The sequence below is a fragment of the Gymnoscopelus microlampas genome (assembly GCF_963454915.1).
Source record: "Gymnoscopelus microlampas genome assembly, chromosome: 10".
Taxonomy (NCBI): domain Eukaryota; kingdom Metazoa; phylum Chordata; class Actinopteri; order Myctophiformes; family Myctophidae; genus Gymnoscopelus; species Gymnoscopelus microlampas.
This window is the reverse complement of record NC_139947.1, coordinates 54160908-54184027: the sequence shown is the minus strand read 5'-3', so window position 1 is coordinate 54184027 and position 23120 is coordinate 54160908. Positions and strand designations below refer to the sequence as shown.

At 39.5% G+C, this 23120-nt stretch overlaps 3 long non-coding RNA genes across 3 annotated transcripts in view; 1 reads left to right on the top strand and 2 right to left on the bottom strand.

Moving 5' to 3' along the window:
- Positions 1-23120, top strand: part of LOC311053822 — a 452603-nt gene that overhangs the window by 214060 nt on the left and 215423 nt on the right. The window lies entirely within an intron of this gene.
- LOC311053577 lies at positions 16-11529 on the bottom strand. The gene is made up of 3 exons (XR_014601647.1): positions 11460-11529; positions 6379-6450; positions 16-69 (listed from the first exon to the last, which is right to left on the bottom strand). It is a non-coding gene; the product is annotated as an uncharacterized lncRNA (long non-coding RNA).
- Positions 18806-19531, bottom strand: LOC311053889. The gene is made up of 3 exons (XR_014601694.1): positions 19510-19531; positions 19335-19404; positions 18806-19178 (listed from the first exon to the last, which is right to left on the bottom strand). It is a non-coding gene; the product is annotated as an uncharacterized lncRNA (long non-coding RNA).

Below are 23120 nucleotides of genomic sequence, written 5' to 3'. Positions count from 1 at the left end.
TCACTTCCTCCACTCGACTCTCAGTTAGATTCAACCTCATGTCTACGCTGGACAGCTGAGCAAGGTTGGCTGAAATCATCACAATACATTACATTAAATCACTCATTAATATGCATGCGGTTTGATTAAAACACCAGCACTGTTTACAGTTAATCTGATTTGACATAAAAAATATTTGATATTACTATGAATCAAATATGGCTGGGAGAGATTTCTGTTGAACCTGAATTTAGCCTGGAGACCATGCACTTATTTCAATAAAATCTGCTGGTTTAAGTTTGAGCCCAGATGAAGAGAGATTTTAGAAATACATTCTTGTTCACACTGAAGGGTAATTTTGACCCAAACAGTAGGTGTTAGTAGGCAAGAAAGCTCAATCAAGCAAGTGTTAAAGGAGTAGTTCACCCAAAAAACAACTTATTTGCCATCAATTGCACACCCCATGAAGCCTTGAATCCATGGATTTATTTTTGTTTTTGTGGCATTCCTAAGCTAATAATTTGATTCCCGTCTCCTACCGGCTAATGTATCCGGTAGGAGACACAAAGTAGATTGTTTGTGTCTCCTACCGGATACACACCGTCATCAAATTATTGGCTTAGGAATGCCACAAAAACAAAAATAAATCCATGAATTCAAGGCTTCATGGGGTGTGCAATTGATAGAAAATAAGTCATTTTTTGGGTGAACTCCTCCTTTAAAACACCTTTGGGTCATTTTAAAGTCTACTCTGGCTTTTGTGTTTCACCCCAGACAGTTTTTATGTTGCTTGATTCAACATTTAAATATTTCATATTCATGGCATAAGACATGAATGACATTGTTACTTTATGGCACCTTAAATGTATGTCACATTATGAGACGTAAAAATTTAATTATTTCCTCCTAAGATACAGTATGTCACAAGGACAACTTGAGAGAATGTCAGTTTCCATTAGGACAGATTGAAACTATCACTTAAACCTCAGCATCTCTAATCTCGTGGTAACATTCACCAATAGATCGCCGATCTATAAGCTCACATCGCGTGACTTTTGACATGTTAGGAACTTATAGATCTGCTATTTTTGTTGAAGAGATTTGGTGTAGATGGAAAAAGAGCGCACCAAGCATCTCAAGTATAGAGGGTTATGGTTAAAGTGGTCAAACTGAAGTGATTTTGATCAATTACAAATATTAAAGTATTCTGCGGTACCCCTGGACTTGTGTCATGGCACCCTAGGGTGTCACAGCACCCACTTTGAGAAACCCTGCTTTATAGTACATAAAATGTTGGCTAAATGTGAAGTTATAATACCTGCATTGTGTCTGTTCACCTTCATTTCTACGCTGGACAGCTGAGCAAGGTTGGCTGAAATCATCACAATATTAACATTAAATCACTCATTAATACTCATGCAGTTTGATTAAAACAACAGTAGTGTTTACAGTTAAAGGTAGGGTAAGTGATATGTTTTGGTTAAAACAAAAAGTATTTTGTTAAAAGGTTAAAATACTATATTCTGATAGTAATCATTGCTATAGAGTGTTTGTTCAGTAACAGGAGTCTCCCTGTCTCTCCAGCTCTTTAATAAACAGAAAATACATTTTTCGGTAGGTGTCAAAATCTCAGCCAATCAGGAGAAAGTACCCATTTTTAAGCTTAATTTGTATAGTGTTCCAGTTCCAATTTTGTCTGCTCATTTCTTAGTGTCATCACTTCCAATTTCACTTGTTTAATCTGTATCCTGATTGAGTTCTCTGTCCTGGTTGGATAAAATTGGAAATGAAACTGAAACTGAAACGAAAATGCATTTTCTGTTTAATAAAGAGCTGGAGAGACAAGGAGACTCCTAATACTGAACAAACACTCTATAGCAATGAGTACTGTCACAATATAGAGCTATTTAACACTTCTTTTAACCAAAGCAAATCACTTACCCTACCTTTAATGTAATTTGACATAAAAGTATGCATTTTAAAACTTTTGAATTCTATGAATCAAATATGGTTGAGGGAGAGATTTATGTTTAACCTGAATTTATCCTAGAGGTCATTTACTTATTTTAATAAAATCTGGCTGTAAACAAAGTTTTTATTTTTTTATAGCATGTTAAATACATAAATACAATTTACAATTTACAATGTAGGCATTTAGCAGACGCTCTTAATTCAGAGCAACTTACAGTAAGCAAGGAAAACACAAGGTAATACATCAAATGTTAAACTATTTTGTTTGTATGTATGTATGTATGTATGTATGTGTATGTGTATGTATGTATGTGAATGTTTTATTATTCAATAAAACATTCACATATCTCCTAGTAGAATGTTTTATTGTCCAATAAAACATTCTACTAGGAGATATGTGAATGTTTATAATTCAATAAAACAATAAACAGGTCACATGATCAGTGGTGTTTCTACAGGTCACATGTAAGGCCACTACTTGGTTTAAACCAGTTACCACTTCATCTGTATGACAGCAGGCCTTCTAACCAGTTTAGACCAGTTAACACTTCATATGTATGACAGCAGACTGCCTTCTAACCAGTTTAGACCAGTTACCACTTCATCTGTATGACAGCAGACTGCCTTCTAACCAGTTTAGACCAGTTAACACTTCATCTGTAAGACAGCAGGCTGCCTTCTAACCAGTTTAGACCAGTTACCACTTCATCTGTATGACAGCAGGCTACCTTCTAACCAGTTTAGACCAATTAACACTTCATCTGTATGACAGCAGGCCTTTTAACCAGTTTAGACCAGTTACCACACCTTTCGCCTCATAATGAGTCTGACACCTTCTTCAACACACATTCTTTTTTTCTCATGTATATGGATGTCTGTTAAAGGGAAAAACGGGGGTGTGTAGTGACAACTTCTTTTCAGGGGCAAAACAGTGCATTTTTAAGGGCAGAACAGGGAGGAAAAAATGCATTTTCAGGGCACTTTCAGGGAAAGAACAGTAACGTGTGAAGTTTTGAAGTGGCACATCTGTAATACAATTATTTTGTTAAAGTTTGAGTTAAAACACTTCTGGGTTCATTTTAAAGTCTACTTTGGCTTTTGTGTTTCACCCCAGACATTTTTTTATGTTTGATTCAACATTTACATATTTCATATTCATGTCATAAGACATGAATGACATTGTTACTTTATGGCACCTTAAATTGATGTCATTTATATCAAAAATATAATTCTTTCCCCCTAAGATACAATCATAGGCGGCGGGTGAGCCTGACAATTGGGAAGGCTATATTGACCAATTGACCAATAATTGGTCAATATAATGCTGCACACACGTATTATATATAATTTGCACAATCCCCAGCATAACATTTGGTAAGGCTTAGCCTACCCAAGCCTTCATTACCGTCCGCCTATGGATACAGTATGTCACAAGGACAACAGTTTCCATTAGGACAGATTTGAACATATCCACTTGAACCCCAGCATCTCTAATCTTGTGGTAACGTTCACTGAAAATAGCAGATCTACAAGCTCACATCAAGTCACTTTGTGACATGTTATGAGTTGTAGTTCTGCTATTTTTGTTGAAGAGATTTGGTGTAGATGGATAAATAGCGCACCAAGCATCTCAAGTATAGAGGGTTATGGTTAAAGTGGTCAAACTGAAGTGATTTTGATCAATTCCAAATATTATCAAAGTATTCTGTGGCACCCCTGGACTTGTGTCACGGCACCCTAGGGTGTCACAGCACCCACTTTGAGAAACCCTGCATTATAGTACATAACATGTTTGCTAAATGTGAAGTTATAATACCTGCTTGGTGTCTGTTCAGTTGCTCCACTTGACCTTCACTTACGTTGACCCTCGTTTCGATGCTGGACAGCTTAGCAAGGTTGGCTGAAATCATCACAATATTAACATTAAATCACTCATTAATACTCATGCAGTTTGATTAAAACATCAGCAGTGTTTACAGTTCATCTTATTTGACATAAAAAATATGTTTTAATTCTATGAATCAAATATGGGTGAGGGAGAGACTTCTGTTGTACCTGAATTTAGTCCAGAGATCATGCACTTATTTTAATAAAATCTGCCTATGAAGAGAGCTTTTTTTAAAAACTAATACATACTGTAATACAATTATTTTGTTAAAGTTTGAGTTAAAACACTTCTGGGTTCATTTTAAAGTCTACTTTGGCTTTTGTGTTTCACCCCAGACATTTTTTTATGTTTGATTCAACATTTACATATTTCATATTCATGTCATAAGACATGAATGACATTGTTACTTTATGGCACCTTATATTGATGTCATTTATATCAAAAATATAATTCTTTCCCCCTAAGATACAGTCATAGGCGGCGGGTGAGCCTGACAATTGGGAAGGCTATATTGACCAATTGACCAATAATTGGTCAATATAATGCTGCACACATGTATTATATATAATTTGCACAATCCCCAGCATAACATTTGGGAAGCCTTAGCCTACCCAAGCCTTCATTACCGTCCGCCTATGGATACAGTATGTCACAAGGACAACAGTTTCCATTAGGACAGATTTGAACATATCCACTTGAACCCCAGCATCTCTAATCGTTCACTGAAAATAGCAGATCTACAAGCTCACATCAAGTCACTTTGTGACATGTTATGAGTTGTAGTTCTGCTATTTTTGTTGAAGAGATTTGGTGTAGATGGATAAAGACCCTACCAAACATCTCAAGTATAGAGGGTTATGGTTAAAGTGGTCAAACTGAAGTGATATTGATCAATTCCAAATATTATCAAAGTATTCTGTGGCACCCCTGGACTTGTGTCACGGCACCCTAGGGTGTCACAGCACCCACTTTGAGAAACCCTGCATTATAGTACATAACATGTTTGCTAAATGTGAAGTTATAATACCTGCTTGGTGTCTGTTCAGTTGCTCCACTTGACCTTCACTTTCGTTGACCCTCGTTTCGATGCTGGACAGCTTAGCAAGGTTGGCTGAAATCATCACAATATTAACATTAAATCACTCATTAATACTCATGTAGTTAGAATAAAACACCAGTAGTAATTACAGTTAATCTGAGTCGACAAAAAAAAATATTTTTTAAACCTTAGCTTTTGAAATCTATGAATCAAATATTGGTGAGGGAGAGATATCTGTTGAACCTAATTTATCCTAGAGGTCATATACTTATGGATATAAAATCTGGCTGTAACCCAAGTTTTTATTTCGTTATAGCATTTTAAATACATAATTACATATTTACAATTTAGGCTTTTAGCAGATGCTCTTAATTCAGAGCAACTTACAGTAAGCAAGGAAAGCACGAGGTAATACATCAAATGTTAAACTATTTTATGAGAGATTTTAGGCATTAATTATTTTTCACACTGAACGGTCATTTTGACCCAGCCAGTATGTATAAGTAGGCAAGAAAGCTCAGTAATGCAAGTGTTTAAACACTTCTGGGGTCATTTTAACATCTACTCTGGCTTTGTGTTCCAACCCAGACAGTTTTTATGTTCCTTGATTCAATATTTACATATTTCATATTCATGTTTTAAGTCACGCCCCCTTTCTATATGAACCCATTGTGTCTTCAAACTCCATGCATGTTAGACTCATTGAAAACACACGTCTCTGCTTCTGGTGACTGATATTGTCCTTCTAATGAATATAATATGTAGTATTACCACTGCACAGTATTCATTATAACATAATGAATATAATATGTAGTATTACCACTGTACAGTATTCATTATGATGAATATAATATGTAGTATTACCACTGCACAGTATTCATTATAATGAATATAATATGTAGTATTACCACTGCACAGTATTCATTATAATGAATATAATATGTACCTGCATTCTGTTCATTATAGAACATAAAGGTTATAATACCTGCATTCTGTCTGTTCATTATAGAACATAAAGGTTATAATACCTGCATTCTGTCTGTTCATTATAGAACATAAAGGTTATAATACCTGCATTCTGTCTGTTCATTATAGAACATAAAGGTTATAATACCTGCATTCTGTCTGTTCATTATAGAACATAAAGGTTATAATACCTGCATTCTGTCTGTTCATTATAGAACATAAAGGTTATAATACCTGCATTCTGTCTGTTCATTATAGAACATAAAGGTTATAATACCTGCATTCTGTCGGTTCATTATAGAACATAAAGGTTATAATACCTGCATTCTGTCGGTTCATTATAGAACATAAAGGTTATAATACCTGCATTCTGTCGGTTCATTATAGAACATAAAGGTTATAATACCTGCATTCTGTCGGTTCATTATAGAACATAAAGGTTATAATACCTGCATTCTGTCTGTTCATTATAGAACATAAAGGTTATAATACCTGCATTCTGTCGGTTCATTATATAACATAAAGGTTATAATACCTGCATTCTGTCGGTTCAGTTCCTCACTCGCAGTCAGTCTCTTTTCCATGGCCGTCAGTTTAGCAAGGAGGGCTGAAAACAGAAGAGCATCAGCATTAACATTCAGTCAATCATAAATACTAAATAGTTTCATTTAAAATGCATCAATAAGAGTGGTTTCTAATAAGTTATAAGTGGTTATTAATAATGAATAAGTATTATGTGGATAACCTCCGATAAACTCCTTCTGTCCTTCTCTATACTTCTCCATCAGCACTCTCAGGGCGAACCATTATCCCTTTAGAGCAAGTGTTTGACTGTACTCATGCTGTTTTGTATTTCTGTCTAATATGAAATATTCAATCAATCAATCAATCAATCCTTGGCATAAACCCATACTGCTGCTCCCTAATTGTCACCTCTCCTCTTAGCCTAGCTTCCACTTCCAATAATATTCAAAATATTCCACATTTTATTGCAAGAGTTTTTGAAAATAGCAGATCTACAAGCTCACAATGCGTCGCATCGCCCTCAAATAGCCCTTGCATAGGTTTAAAGTGCTCTTGTGATGTGGTGTAGTTGCTTGTTTTCCTAGAGCTGGTTGCATATTTCTCACAAAATATGGCAACACTGCAACACAAACGTATTGACTTGTTTAGATAGATGACAAGCGACCAAGAGAAGAGAAAGGAACACAAAGTAGAAGTCTGCACTATAGTTCTGATTATTAAAGAGAAGAGAAAGGAACACAAAGTAGAAGTCTGCACTATAGTTCTGATTATTAAAGAGAAGATAAAGGAACACAAAGTAGAAGTCTGCTCTATAGTTCTGATTATTAAAGAGAAGAGAAAGGAACACAAAGTAGAAGTCTGCACTATAGTTCTGATTATTAAAGAGAAGAGAAAGGAACATAAAGTAGAAGTCTGCTCTATAGTTCTGATTATTAAAGAGAAGAGAAAGGAACACAAAGTAGAAGTCTGCTCTATAGTTCTGATTATTAAAGAGAAGAGAAAGGAACACAAAGTAGAAGTCTGCTCTATAGTTCTGATTATTAAAGAGAAGAGAAAGGAACATAAAGTAGAAGTCTGCACTATAGTTCTGATTATTAAAGAGAAGAGAAAGGAACATAAAGTAGAAGTCTGCTCTATAGTTCTGATTATTAAAGAGAAGAGAAAGGAACATAAAGTAGAAGTCTGCTCTATAGTTCTGATTATTAAAGAGAAGAGAAAGGAACATAAAGTAGAAGTCTGCACTATAGTTCTGATTATTAAAGAGAAGAGAAAGGAACACAAAGTAGAAGTCTGCACTATAGTTCTGATTATTAAAGAGAAGAGAAAGGAACACAAAGTAGAAGTCTGCACTATAGTTCTGATTATTAAAGAGAAGAGAAAGGAACACAAAGTAGAAGTCTGCACTATAGTTCTGATTATTAAAGAGAAGAGAAAGGAACACAAAGTAGAAGTCTGCACTATAGTTCTGATTATTAAAGAGAAGAGAAAGGAACACAAAGTAGAAGTCTGCACTATAGTTCTGATTATTAAAGAGAAGAGAAAGGAACATAAAGTAGAAGTCTGCACTATAGTTCTGATTATTAAAGAGAAGAGAAAGGAACACAAAGTAGAAGTCTGCACTATAGTTCTGATTATTAAAGAGAAGAGAAAGGAACACAAAGTAGAAGTCTGCTCTATAGTTCTGATTATTAAAGAGAAGAGAAAGGAACATAAAGTAGAAGTCTGCTCTATAGTTCTGATTATTAAAGAGTATTTCCTCTAGGGGCTTCCCCCACTGTGTAATACAGTAGGTGGACAGTAGGTGGCAGGGCCGAGCAACTATTGACTGACTGGCTAAAGTAATTGTTGGGGAATTTAATTGAAACAATATACTGGAGAACAGTGTTTATCAACCTGTTTTGTGCCAAGGCACACCTGGCATAGCCAAAAGATCCCAGGGCACACCTACATGTAGTGTGTGTGTGTGTGTGTGTGTGTGTGTGTGTGTGTGTGTGTGTGTGTGTGTGTGTGTGTGTGTGTGTGTGTGTGTGTGTGTGTGTGTGTGTACATACACACACAACCACACAAGTATCAATACCACAATGTAGAAATACTCTGTTACAAGTAAAAGTCTGGTATTCAGTATAAAAGTGTTGGCATCAAAATATACTTAAAGTACCAAAAGTAAAAGTACTCATTATGCAGTATGTCCCAAAAATCAAGTTTTCCAAATGTATACAAATCGTTTGAAAATAGCAGATCTACAAGCTACACGTGTCCCTCTGAAAAGGGCTCTGTCTACGATGAAGCTATATGAATGTGTACAAATCAACAAATCAACTTTGTTTGAAATTAAATGAAACATAACTATAGCTCATAACTAAACTAACTATCCCAACGATGTGTCATCCTGACATCCTGTGTGTGTGTGTGTGTGTGTGTGTGTGTGTGTGTGTGTGTGTGTGTGTGTGTGTGTGTGTGTGTGTGTGTGTGTGTTAATGTGTCATCCTGGGCTAACCACAACAATGTTTAGAATGTTGTGTGTGTGTGTGTGGGGGGGGGGGGGTCTAACTGCTCAGTGAGCCAATCCTGTGTGGAGCCCGCCTACTGTATCCGGCAATTTGCGGACACAAATACGCACGTACAAAGGCTGTTTGCATTTCTGGTCTAAACCGGATCTGCAACCTGTAAAGTTAACTGAGCCCAGACAGTCATTGTTGGCAGGTTTTGTGAGAGAAACAAGCAAGCAGGTCTATGAAAACAAGCCCAAAAGAAACAACTAATAGGCCACGTGAGCACTTTAAAACCTATGTCGGCTATTTGAAAATAGCAGATCTACAAGCTCACGACGCATCGCAACGCGAGGCGTTGTGAGCATGCAGATCCGTTATCTGCCCAATGTAGCTTATAATAAGCAGACCTGGCAACAAAGACAGCGGCTCACAACGCAAGTGAACAGAACCTCTCAGAGGAGAGAACAACTCTCCTGCTCACTATGAAAGCGCCACCCTGTGGCTGAATGGCCACACTACACATCAAAATAGAATAAAATATATCTAGGGGTCGTGGCTGAGAATCTGGGGGAGTGGCTATAAAGGGAACCAACCGGAGCTTTGGGCAAACCCCTCCCCCGACCGTTTACATAATACAATGTATATCTAATGGACACCTGTTTGTCAACTGCTGCTGTTAAAGGGATAGTTCACCCCCAAAAGGTTTTTTTTTTCCCCGTCTGTGGACGAACGCCATTTCCCCCCCTCGTTTAATTCCTGTTTACATTGAGTACGTGTAATTCCGGCTTTCACCGGATGCGCCCCGTCAGTACCGCCCATTGGAAACTTCCAACTTAAACACTTCTTAATTGGAAAATATGGACTAATATATTGCACAAATACTCCAGACACCTAGTTAACATTTGAGGCAAGCGGGTAAGCACCTTATATTTTGCATTTGTACAGGAGAAATACGGGCTTTACTGGTGACATACCAGGGTGAACTGGGGGGGTTGTGACTGACAAGCTGCGCGTCCTACGTTACTGCCTCTGATTAGCCGAGCTCCTACATGCTTGCATGACAGTCACAACGCAGTGAGGCGGGACATGGGCGAAGTGGAGAAGAGTGTGAGAGAGGAGTTTAAGTTTTACTAATTTATTAAACATGTTAAACGGCAACGCCGATCCGCGCGGATCAATGCAGCTTTCTGCGCGTTACTACTGCATTTCTGGGTAATTTGAGAAATCTCTGCAACTTCTAAGCGACGAGCTATTTGCCCGAGACCAGACAGTGGTAGCCGCGAGTATGAGAGAGAGTGATTAGAGTGTCAAGGGACCAGTGGTGGAAAGTAATTGAGTACATTTACTTAAGTGCTGTACTTAAGTACAATTTTGAGGTATTTGTACTTTACCTGAGTATTTCCAATTTCCAATACTTTTACTTCTACTCCACTACATCTCAGAGGCAAATATTGTACTTTTACTCCACTACAATTCTTTGAAAACTTTAGTTACTAGTTACTTTTCAGATATAAATTATGATATAATGAAACATAAATTAACCACTTTAGCCCTATTTTATACATAGGCTATTTGAAAATAGCAGATCTACAAGCTCACAACGCGTCGCTTCGCGACGCGTTGTGAGCTTGTAGATCGGCTATTTTCAAATATTTAGTACTTTTACTTTTGGTACTTTAAGTACATTTTGATGCATATACTTTTGTACTTTTACTCAAGTAAATTTTTAATTCTGGACTTTTACTTGTAACAGAGTATTTTTATATTGCAGTATTGGTACTTTTACTTAAGTAAAGAATTTGAGTACTTTTTCCACCACTGCAAGGGACCCTGGATACCGCCTTCCCAAAACCAAATACAACAAAGGTAAACACAACAGGGTCCCGAAAGGGGCTATTACTGCTGGTCCTTCCATGTCAACAAATAATTGGATCCTACGTGGCGTAATCCACTTTCCATTTATAACTCCAGTGTCTGACATTATTCCTGGGATTTCATCTTTTGGAAACCCTCCACCTTCCATAACTTCACAGTGGTAAATCTGTGCTACTTTAAGTGATACATTAATTAGAGGGGGAACGGAGCACAACATACTTGGTGTTGCATGCCATAAATAGCAGATCTACAAGCTCACAACGCGTCCTATTCGTGACGCGTTGTGAGCTTGTAGATCTGCTATTTATTGCGCACGACACCGCCACACAACTAGTATAGATGAGACCAACACTCGGGTGTCGGGTTACATTCAGCGGGTCGTGGAGCCGCATTCTACAGCTGATCTTTATGATAGATCACTATGGATGGATGCTTTGTAGTTTGGAGATCATTTTGACTAGCAAGAATATATGGCTATTGGCTAATATTGAGCCACTTGTTTGGGTTTAATCCAACTAAGAAAAGTAGGCTATAGCATATCCAATCCAACCTAGCAATGCATGTAAAATGTATTCATTTTGCTGGCTGCAGACTGCAGAGATAGGGCAACAGCGCAGGCCAGCACAGGCCAGCGCAGCCTCGCGCTCATGGCAGATTAGCGACCCGACTCCTTGACCCGACTATTTGAGCAACAGTAAGTCATTTTCCAATGTCTCTGTCTTACCTGTATTCACAGAACTTCCTCCTGGTGCTTCCACCTCATTCTTACTGGAATTAGATGTGTTGTCCGTTTCTGAAAAATACACACAATCACATTGTGTCAAACAAGCAGAGAGACCAAACTCATGAGTTTCATCCATATCTACTGTTTTATACATTTTATACGCATGTATATATTTTATATTTATTTATATATCTCATATGTATTTATAAATCTCATATACATTTATACATTTCATATGTAATAATATATTTAATACACATTTATATATTTTATATGTATATATATATATCTGATGCGTATTTATATTTTTCATCCATATCCACTGTATTTTGACAGTGAGGTGTTTTTGTTACGTTGGGAGTGTTAACTACAAGATTTATACCATAGCCTGCTATTATAACCACATTTTTGGACCCCCCCCTCCCCTTTAAATGAAAGAGAAAACATATTTTGTCTGTAATTTCCCTTTTCTCTGCAGCAAACTTTATTCAGTTTTGTAAAAATAAAGTAAATCACAACATGTCCCCCATTTAGTTTGTAACCTTTATTTAACATAGAGAATCACATTAATGTACAAGACCTCTTTGTATTTATGGGGGAGAGGCTAAAATTAGACTATTTTGTGATTGACCTTTTACAAAACTTTAAGAAGTTTGCTGCACAGAAAAGGGAAATTACATTTTTCTTATTAGTTAACACTCCCAACGTAACTGTTTTGTTCAATCTAACATTATACAAAAAGTAATAATGCACCAAAATCAATCTTCACACTTATTATTCAGATGGGTCAGCCAGTGATACTAATAATAAACAAATTAGTGTTTAGAATATTCAATTATAGCGTATTTTTCAAAACGCGGTTAGTGATGTATGATCAAAACTGGCATCCTAAAAGTTTTTATTGTGATTAAGTAAATCATGATATAAATTAAACAAGAACCCCTTCATGAATCGTTTAATTCTATTTTAGTTTAAAATTCAAAAAAATGCAAATATTGTAGTTAACACTCCCAATGTAACTTGTTTTCAATCTGACAGTATAATAAAGTAATAATGTACCAAAAAAAAAAATATTGATCATTAAAAACTAAAACAACCTTAGTTGTTCAGCTCGTAGTTTTGTCTTGGTCGTGAGCTATTTTCACAATATATACTACTAATATAATACAGTATGAAGTATGTAGGTTGGATAAGAGGTTTAAAGGGCAAGACCACTTTGGTAGAGGTTTGGGTTGTGTAGTTACCTTTCCATGATGTAACTCCAAAGGTGGACAAGACATCAAAAATAATTGCTCCATTGATTAGAAATTGATAATTCAAAATATGCTCCTCATTGACTTACATTGTACAGTGATTTGGCTATTCTTATTAGGAAGAAAACCCGGACTGGATCCTCAGATCTGGATCCGGATCTTCAAATAGTAAAATCAACAGGATGTTGACATTTTTATATACAAAATAAATGGTAATTGGTTTGGTGAGGTTCTATACTGTCTGAATCAACTTAATTTGTGTTCGTTTACATGCTAAAAGAGTGACTTTGAGAGCTGTTTCAGCGTACAACGTAAGTCAATGAGGAGCATATTTTGAATTATCAATTTCTAATCAATGGAGCAATATTTTTTGATTTCCTGTCTACCTTTGGAGTTACATCATGGCAAGGTAACTACACAACCCAAACCTCTACCAAAGTGGTCTTGCCCTTTAATAAGCATCTCCATTATCCTTACCCGTGTTGAGGCTCAGCTCCAACGCTGTTCCTTGGTTCTCATCATGGTTGAGGCTCAGGTCCAACGCTGTTCCTTGGTTCTCATCATGGTCGAGGCTCAGCTGGAGCTCAAGGTCAGGCTCAGCTGAACACAGACAGAAGAGGACGATCAGCAAAACACCAGCAGTCTTCATCCTGGGACGATGAATCAATTCTCTGCATGCAGCATCTTATATACACCTACCTGTAACCTGAGGCGCTGTTATGATGTTTTGCAGACGTACATTCCATATGTACAAATCTTACCTTCACAGAGTCATTGGAATGTGGGCACCGATCCAATTAATCAATGTATGTAGATACCAATGTATGTTACCTAACCCTGTTACCTAACCCTGACATGCAACACACACACACACACACACGCACACGCACGCGCACACGCACGCGCACGCGCGCGCGCGCGCGCGCACACACACACACACACACACACACACACACACACACACACACACACACACACACACACACACACACACACACACACACACACACACAAAAGATGGTCAGATAGTCACTGTCAGGCAGAAATCTCTTATCTCCATATTGTAACTTTTTTGTATTTTTCGTAAAGTAATGCCCTACATCAGGGCTGATGCAACTTTGATGATGGAGAGGGCCATTATATTTCCACACTCACTCCAGAGGGACACATTAAATATACTGTCTGTTTAATGATGCAGAGGACCTCTATATTAACACACTGACTCCAGAGGGCCACATTAAATATACTGTCTGTTTAATGATGTATAGAGGGCCTCTATATTAACACACTGACTCCAGAGGGCCACATTAAATATACTGTCTGTTTAATGATGTATAGAGGGCCTCTATATTAACACACTGACTCCAGAGGGCCACATTAAATATACTGTCTGTTTAATGATGCAGAGGGCCTCTATATTAACACACTGACTCCAGAGGGCCACATTAAATATACTGTCTGTTTAATGATGTATAGAGGGCCTCTATATTAACACACTGACTCCAGAGGGCCACATTAAATATACTGTCTGTTTAATGATGTATAGAGGGCCTCTATATTAACACACTGACTCCAGAGGGCCACATTAAATATACTGTCTGTTTAATGATGTATAGAGGGCCTCTATATTAACACACTGACTCAAGAGGGCTACATTAGATATACTGTCGGGCAGACACCTATTATCTCCGTATTTTAACTTTTTTCGTAAACGAATGCCGTACTTCACCTTTCTATGTGACACAAAAGTAGCAAAAATAGCAGATCTACAAGCTCAAAACGCAACGAGTTTTGAGCTTGTAGATCTGCTATTTTGAATTGGAATTGTGTATTTATTTTGCAATTGTTTTATTGGAATTCTGAAAAGTAACATTTTTATTTAATTTCAAATGCATTTAGCCTACTTATGTTAACCTTATGGACTTCAATGCAAATACATTGGACATAAAAAGACAATAATATTTTAGTCATTAAGCTATACAGACTGAAGTCATTAAAGCAGGTCATGTATCAATAATATATCACTATTCTGATATTAACCTGTGGGCCGCATTAAGTGAAGGCGGGGGCCGCATCAAGTGAAGGCGGGGGCCGCATCAAGTGAAGGCGGGGGCCGCATCAAGTGAAGGCGGGGGCCGCATCAAGTGAAGGCGGGGGCCGCATCAAGTGAGGGCGGGGGCCGCATCAAGTAAAGGCGGGGGCCGCATCAAGTGAAGGCGGGGGCCGCATCAAGTGCAGGCGGGGGCCGCATCAAGTGCAGGCGGGGGCCGCATCAAGTGCAGGCGGGGGCCGCATCAAGTGAAGGCGGGGGCCGCATCAAGTGAAGGCGGGGGCCGCATCAAGTGCAGGCGGGGGCCGCATCAAGTGAAGGCGGGGGCCGCATCAAGTGCAGGCGGGGGCCGCATGTGGCCCCCGGGCCGCCAGTTGTAAAAGAAAAGTAACAGTTTTGGACACATGAGGTGTCCAGTTATTTTCCAAACATTAGAATTAAAAATATTATTAAAGCCTTAAAGTCTTATTGGTGTGGGGAGCACACAGTGGTAAGGATTAGAGAAGGACATTTAATGGTTAAATGTAAGGACTTTCAATACAGGATTTGGGACCCCTAGGGGGTCCTCAGAGTTACTACAGGGTTATTTAGTAACGGACCCCTAGGGGGTCCTCAGAGTTACTACAGGGTTAGGTAGTAACACTGGGGACCCCTAGGGGGTCCTCAGAGTTACTACAGGGTTAGGTAACTACAGGGTTAGGTAGTAACACTGGGGACCCCTAGGGGGTCCTCAGAGTTACTACAGGGTTAAGTAGTAACACTGGGGACCCCTAGGGGGTCCTCAGAGTTACTACAGGGTTAGGTAGTAACGGACCCCTAGGGGATCTTCAGAGTTACTACAGGGTTAGGTAGTAACACTGGGGACCCCTAGGGGGTCCTCAGAGTTACTACAGGGGGGCCGGCAAATGTTTGTTTGATGGGAACTTTTTTACATTAACCACTTGAACCCTAGTATCTCTATTCTGGGGGAAACATTCACCCAAAATAGCCGATCTACAAGCTCACAACGCGTTTCAGCGTGATGTGTTGTGAGCTTGTAGATCGACTATTTTTGGCCAAGAGGGTTGGTGTAAGCGGAAAAAATTATAGACCTAAGTAGTAAAGGTTTGGTGTAAGGGGAAAAAAGAGTATACCTAAGTAGTAAAGGTTTGGTGTAAGGGAAAAAAAGAGTTGACCTAAGTGTGTGCGTGTGCGTGTGCGTGTGCGTGTGCGTCTCTGTCTGTCTGCCTGTCTGTCTGCCTGCCTGCCTGTCTGCCTGTCTGTCTGTCTGTACGTTTATGAAGTAAATAGCCGACTCTCTCGTGTAATGAAGAGAATAAGAAGTTTGTTTACAGTTTATCCTTATGACCAAAGGCTAATACAACTTGGAATGGATATTATATTGTTATACCATAAAGTGGGAGTGAAATCCGTTTTTATTTAGAACTTAATATATATTTACATAAACTTAAATAGACTTTAACACGTGTGTGCGGGCAGGGGTGATGACCTCCATAAGATGAATCTGAGGGCGGAACACACACACGTGATGAACTATACTGTATGTAAAAACGTCAGAGGCTTGATATGTTTGACATTTCAAATCCGTTTCAATATGCAAATAACTCGACCTGTATTGTTAGAAGGATGCATTCCAGATAATTTAAGGACGTGATTAACAACGTACAGAACGTTAAGTTACATGTTTTTTACACACTTTCAGAGTCTCTCTCTCTCTCTCTCTCTCTCTCTCTCTCTCTCTCTCTCTCTCTCTCTTACATTAAACACTTAGATTTGATTTATTTGTGACGTGAGTCTTGTAGATCGGCTATTTTTGCCCAGACTTCTTGTTTAACACCAACATAAATGTGGGTCCAGTTGAACTGTGTTAACAATCACTGGTCAAGACCGACTGGCCAATGTATCCCTGCTAATCACTGTGTGTGTGTGTGTGTGTGTGTGTGTGTGTGTGTGTGTGTGTGTGTGTGTGTGTGTGTGTGTGTGTGTGTGTGTGTGTGTGTGTGTAGGCCAACAGGACGAGCAGGGTTTTCTACAGCAGCATTAATAAATCAACCTAAGATGACATCTTGAATACAGAGGTTAGTTTTCTTGGGCATGCAGCCAGCATCAGCATTGTGTTCCAGTACAATTATAATAATGAAGATATGTTTTCTCCCTCAGGCCTCCACTGTTCTCTCTGAATGAAGTATATATGGCTTAAAGGGGAATACCGCAATGATTGAGATCATGTGATCAGTGTCATACGCAAGGTGTACTTTTGGCTGAAGGGGCGGAGCCAAAAGTACACTAACGTATCTCACTGATCACATGACGTCAATCATTTATCCAGTTCTAGGTAACATCTGGCAACGTGTACCTGTATTATTTTGATGCATGCATGTGCAAATGTGCATACATACTTCAAATGAGTCATAAATTAAGCTTTGGATGACAACTCAATTTGTTTCTTTGGAGCTGGATTCAACTTGCTTTTACAGTTTAATACACCCACCCAGGGCAGGAATTCCATGGCTGCCGTTGCCTTTACTAGGATGCCTTTAAAAGGACACCGCAATGACTGAACTATTCTGATTGATGCACAGGCAAATCACACACTGATAGATGAGGAATGTCAGCAATGACAGCTTGCTGTCTGATTAAAAACTCACGTTTCTCAACCAGTGGCTCAGCACCCAAAAGTGGGACAAGGAACTTCACATAATAATAATAATAATAATAATAATAATAATAATAATAATAATAATAATAATAATAATAGTAAAATAAAAACGTGCTTCACAGATAATCAAAACACATCAGATAACAAGAAATAGAGCAAAAAACATGACGCAGCTACTTCAAAAGGACACAATATAGGATTAAACATTTGGGGAATAAAGGCAGCTTCATAAAAGTGAGTTGGAGAGATTTGCACCAGGGTGTCAGGACACAGGGACGGGGCAGAGGACACTGAGACAGGGGCATAGGGAGAGGAGAGCACTGGTCTGGTGGCTGAAGGGGCACTGGGAGGACAGAACAAGGGTCTGGTGGCTGAAGGGACACTGGGAGGACAGAACAGGGGTCTGGTGGCTGAAGGGACACTTGGATCCCGGGGTCCGGCGACTGGAGCGCAAGCCCATCACTCGGCAACTGGAGTGCCGGCCCGGGGTCCAACCGCTGGAGTGCAGACCCAAGGCCCAACGACTTGGGTATCGGCCAACGGCTGGAGTGCTGGGTTTGGTTCAGCAGTGACAACCAGTGGCAGTTCAGAAAGTTCAACGGGGGCGTCAGCAGGGGAAACGGACAAAGGTCCCGGCAGACTGTCAGCAGAGACAGCCGACAGGACATCTGGACGGGCGCCGGCGAGGGCAACCGACGAGGAACCAGGTTGGACACAGGCACATGTGTAAATACATAATATATTATAACTGCTATTAACTGTATACAATAATACATTAGAACTGCTGTTAACTGTATACAATAATACATTAGAACTGCTGTTAACTGTATACAATAATACATTAGAACTGCTGTTAACTGTATACAATAATACATTAGAACTGCTGTTAACTGTATACAATAATACATTAGAACTGCTGTTAACTGTATACAATAATACATTAGAACTGCTGTTAACTGTATACAATAATACATTAGAACTGCTGTTAACTGTACCTACAGATGTGCCACTTCAAAACTTCACACGTTACTGTTCTTTCCCTGAAAGTGGCCTGAAAAGGCATGTTTTCCTCCCTGTTCTGCCCTTAAAATTGCACTGTTTTGCCCCTGAAAAGAAGTTGTCACTAAACCCCCCCGTTTTTCCCTTCAACAGACACCCATATGCATGAGAACAAAAGAATGTGTGTTGAGAAGGTGTCAGACTCATTATGAGGCGAAAGGTGATTTGAAGAGTTGCTCAAATTAATTAGCATCATAAAAGCAGTGATCATCAAAATAATTCATCATTTTAAATGCCCTTCTTTGTCCCTCTTATTTCCCTGGGAATCCCCTGAAAATTTACTGTCTTGGCGATGGCAGGACATGTGAAGTTTTGAAGTGGCACATCTGTATAAAGAAAACATCACATGGATGCACCTGGGACGTATCATCAGTGTTGTAGCCTGGGGTCACAGGGTGTTTCGGGTCTCGCAACAACATACACCCTCGCCCAGGGGACCCAGCCGAGGTTCATCAAGCCCCGACTTACGTCCCAGTAGCTACTGTACCCACCGTCTGTCCTATAGGGAAAGACAGAGCGACTCAGTCCGCTTCTCTGGAACTACTCTGCCGGGACTCGGGGAGGCTCTGGCACGTGGAGGGACAGTAGGCTCTGTGGGTTGTCTCCTGGCCGGGCTCCTCCTTCGTCTCACCAGGTCCAGTATGAAATAATACATTATAACTGCTGTTAACTGGTGGGACATAATGTAACCAAGAGGCCTAAAGGTACATAGACAGACCAAAGAATTATATTTAAAATATATAATCTTTAATGAATATTGCGGTATAGAAATAGATTGTCTTTATTACAAATACAGTTATCACAATTTAGCTAATTAAAAACAGAGACAGACTGAGCTTCATATGAATGCTCACCCTAACCAACTGAACCCTTATCATGAAGTAGCTCTGTGGGCTAAAGCAGAGACCACCTGATGATCACCACCTGTTATGACATGGAAATGGAACATAATGAATATCAACGCATAATAGCAGCAATTCATTATTATATTTCCAAAGTGCATAGCCTATATATGAGCCAAAGACTCACCGCAGACACCAGACTGTTTGTCCCTAATCTTTGGACACAGACGTGAGTTCCCACACGAAATGCTGACTGTTGCACACTACAAAAGACAGACATTTATAGTTCCATTTAGCAACAATCACATACAGTCATGTAATGATGTAAAAACAAACGAGAGAGAGCTAGACTTATATTTTAAATGAATGAATGAAACACACCCGGCGTAGCAAACGCCACACACACACACACACACACACAGGCCACACACACGGACCACAACCGTACGCCTATTTCCCCAACCTGAGGGAAATCATAACAGGTCGTCTGGATTACTACTTACAATAAACAGTCTGTGTGTGTATGTATGTTTGTGTAAACCATAAACAAAAGAAGCGAAGGCGTAAACACACCGCCTTCCCTAGGGAAGACCAATTCACGCTGTAACCGACTAAACAGTGCACACAAACCTAGCGACATGATAATACAAGCAAGCTCCGCTTTACACTACAGTTAAGTTACTCACCAGGACACGTTGCCAACCGAGTATCTACACGCCACACTGTCTCTCGTGGTGTAACAGGGGAACCGTTGCCCGCTCCCTACTGGGAAGTGTTTGTTCCAGACTGTTTAGATGCCAGGCTGAAATACACGCCGATGCCAGAGCCACACCCCCACTACTCGTCCGCACCCCACGCTACCCACCCGGCCACACGTAGAAGGAAACTGGCACAGATAAATAAGTCACACCCTGTGTTCATTGGTGGCATGTGAACAGTGAAGACATGAGGAAGTAAACTAAAGAAATCAAACTCATTTAGCAGTATAGCTGTCAATCTGTCATCATATTGTTGATGAATTGTTAAATGTTGAGACGTGCAGAGTGAATATGAAGACTGTACTGTAACACAATACTGTAGGAGGAAAGAAAAGTAATTCATGTATTTCATCATCGTAGGTTGATTCATTCATGTTGTTCTGCTGGCTTGGATAGACATGCAACGCACGCACGCACACGCGTGTGCACGCACGCACGCACGCACGCACGCACGCACGCACGCACGCACGCACGCACACACACACACACACACACACACACACACACACACACACACAGAGAGAGAGAACAGATGGTAGCCTATATGCATTATGCTTCATTGACCTGGGTACCCTAGCCTCTAGGGCTACGTACGTCCGTTACCCTTTTCCATTACACCAAATCTCTTCACCGAACATAGCCGATCTACACGCTCACAAAGTAAAATGCTGTGATCTTGTAGATCTGCTATTTTCTCTGAATGTTTGCCCCACAGTCGATTCGTGATGCATGTGATGGCAGTGGCCATGATGGCAAAAGTATGTTATTGTATTTGTTCTGAAGTGTTTTATCTTATCTTATGAATTGTTTTGGAGTGGACTACAATGGAAACAAGCTTTGATCCCTTTGCTGTTTTTATTGCTGTCGTCTTTTATTATTGATGCTCAAAAGTATCAGAGATGCTCATAGGCCTGCGTCCTGCGTCGCTGACGCACATTATTGAGAAAGGACGCATTCAAGTGGCCGTCGTGGGGTCCTTGGGACGCACTAGTTATTACTAACATTTCACGTTAAAACATGTTTGTGGTAAAAAAAAAAAAAAAATGTTAAAAATAACATTTATAATTTTCAGTTTTCTTGGTTAATGGCCTATTTCAGTAGAGTCAGAATTCTTCTGGATTCTACGATACTGAATTAGTAGTGTGTTAATTGTGTTTGTGGCTGCACTGGCTGCTCTGAGCACAGTCCAGTGTTGCCAAATCTGTTAATTATAAGCGACTTTGGGCTTCTTTTTATCTGTGAAGTAGCTTGTACATATTGGGGGTCCATGGCATGACATTGTTTTAAAATCACTGCTCTCAACATTAGACAATAAAGTTTGACTGACCTGCCCTATTTTCTTATTTTGGGCTTCTTTGTATGGACTTCCTGCTTCTTTCTTTTGCTAGATCTGGCAACACCGACTTTGGCTAATGTTTACTGGCTAGCTGGCTCCGTCATGTTTCTGTGATAATGGTTATAATATATTGTCTGTGATCCATCTGCTATGTCCTGGCTGGAATGGTGGATGGATCTGTCTGTTACAGTAAGATCCATCTAAAAGTACCACACACTGACTGTGACCGCAAGTTAGAAACTCAAAGTGTGTAAGAGGCACAGCTGTTTACAATGCCATGCAAATCTGTACTGTGGTTTACACGCAACACACTCTGGTATCGAAGCAGCACGCATTTGTGTATAGCCACTGCATGATTCATTAAATAGGCTCTTATTTAAAATCATATAAGAAAATAGCAGATCTACAAGCTCACAACGCCTCACAATATTTATCTGTGGAACCAAGTCAAACTAAACGTAATGCCACAACCCCCTTAAGTGCTTGTCAGGTGAGGGGGGGAATATGATTATTTTGGGGGCTCCCCAGTTCAAATATGATTACTTTGGGGGCCCCCCAGTTCAAATATGATTATTTTGGAGGGGGACGCAGCCTGAAAAAGTTGAGAACCAGTGTATTAGGATATAATGTACTCACACACACTTTCTTTGACAAATAGTTTAAAAATTGCCACATTTTGTTTAATGTTCAGATAATTTGAACATGAATGTACAGTAGCTATAAGTATAACCCTTACATTTACATTTAAAATCTAGCAACATCACTGCATATAGTATTGTAATCCCTGGAGTCCATTGTGTGTGTGAGAGAGAGAGAGAGAGAGAGAGAGAGAGAGAGAGAGAGACCTCTGAAAGCCTTATCAAAGAAATGTAACTTAATGTGCTATACGGCACATCGTTAATCACGTGGCATTGCACGCATCTTCGTGCCATGTTATACTTTGCTGTACCGTGAAACTAATAAACCGGTTTCTGCACATATCTAAGGATGTATGCAGCACTCCTTACATTCTCCAGTTTTTATCATAGTTCATCATGCAACGTGTGTGTGTTCCGCCCTCAGATTCATCTTATGTAAGCCATCACCCACACACACACGTGAGGCACACATACAGGTCCAGTTATTTACAAAACGTTATTAATTAAAAACATTATTAAACATTAAAACCAAGTCTTATCGCTGTATGGGGAGCACACAGTGTTAGTGTACAAGGGCATTTAAACAGGGGATTCGGGACCCCTAGGGGGCCCTCAAGAGTTACTACAACTAACTCTTGAGGGCCCTGGGGATCCACAGGGGGTTCTCAGAGTTAGGCGTGGCGTGGCACGGACCGCCACAGACCGCCACTGACCTGTGGCATATTTTGCGCATTGAGACAGAGCAGTTGAGATTTCATTAGGCCAGATCTCTGTCCATTTTACTTGAATTCTTATAATTTTAATGTTTCTATGATCTGTCAAGTTTATATTTTCCGATGTATCAGTCATGAATTTATCTAGAACTACAAGCTCACAACACGTGTGGATGCAATGAGTTGTGAGTTTATAGATCAGATATTTTCAGCCCCACCTACCAGGTTTATTGACCAATCATACGTCCCAATGCTTAATTTATGGACGTAACATAACAGATCTACAAGCTAACAACGCGTCTCTCCCATGAGCATTGCAGCTTGAAGATCTGTTGTGTTTGTTGATCAGCTCC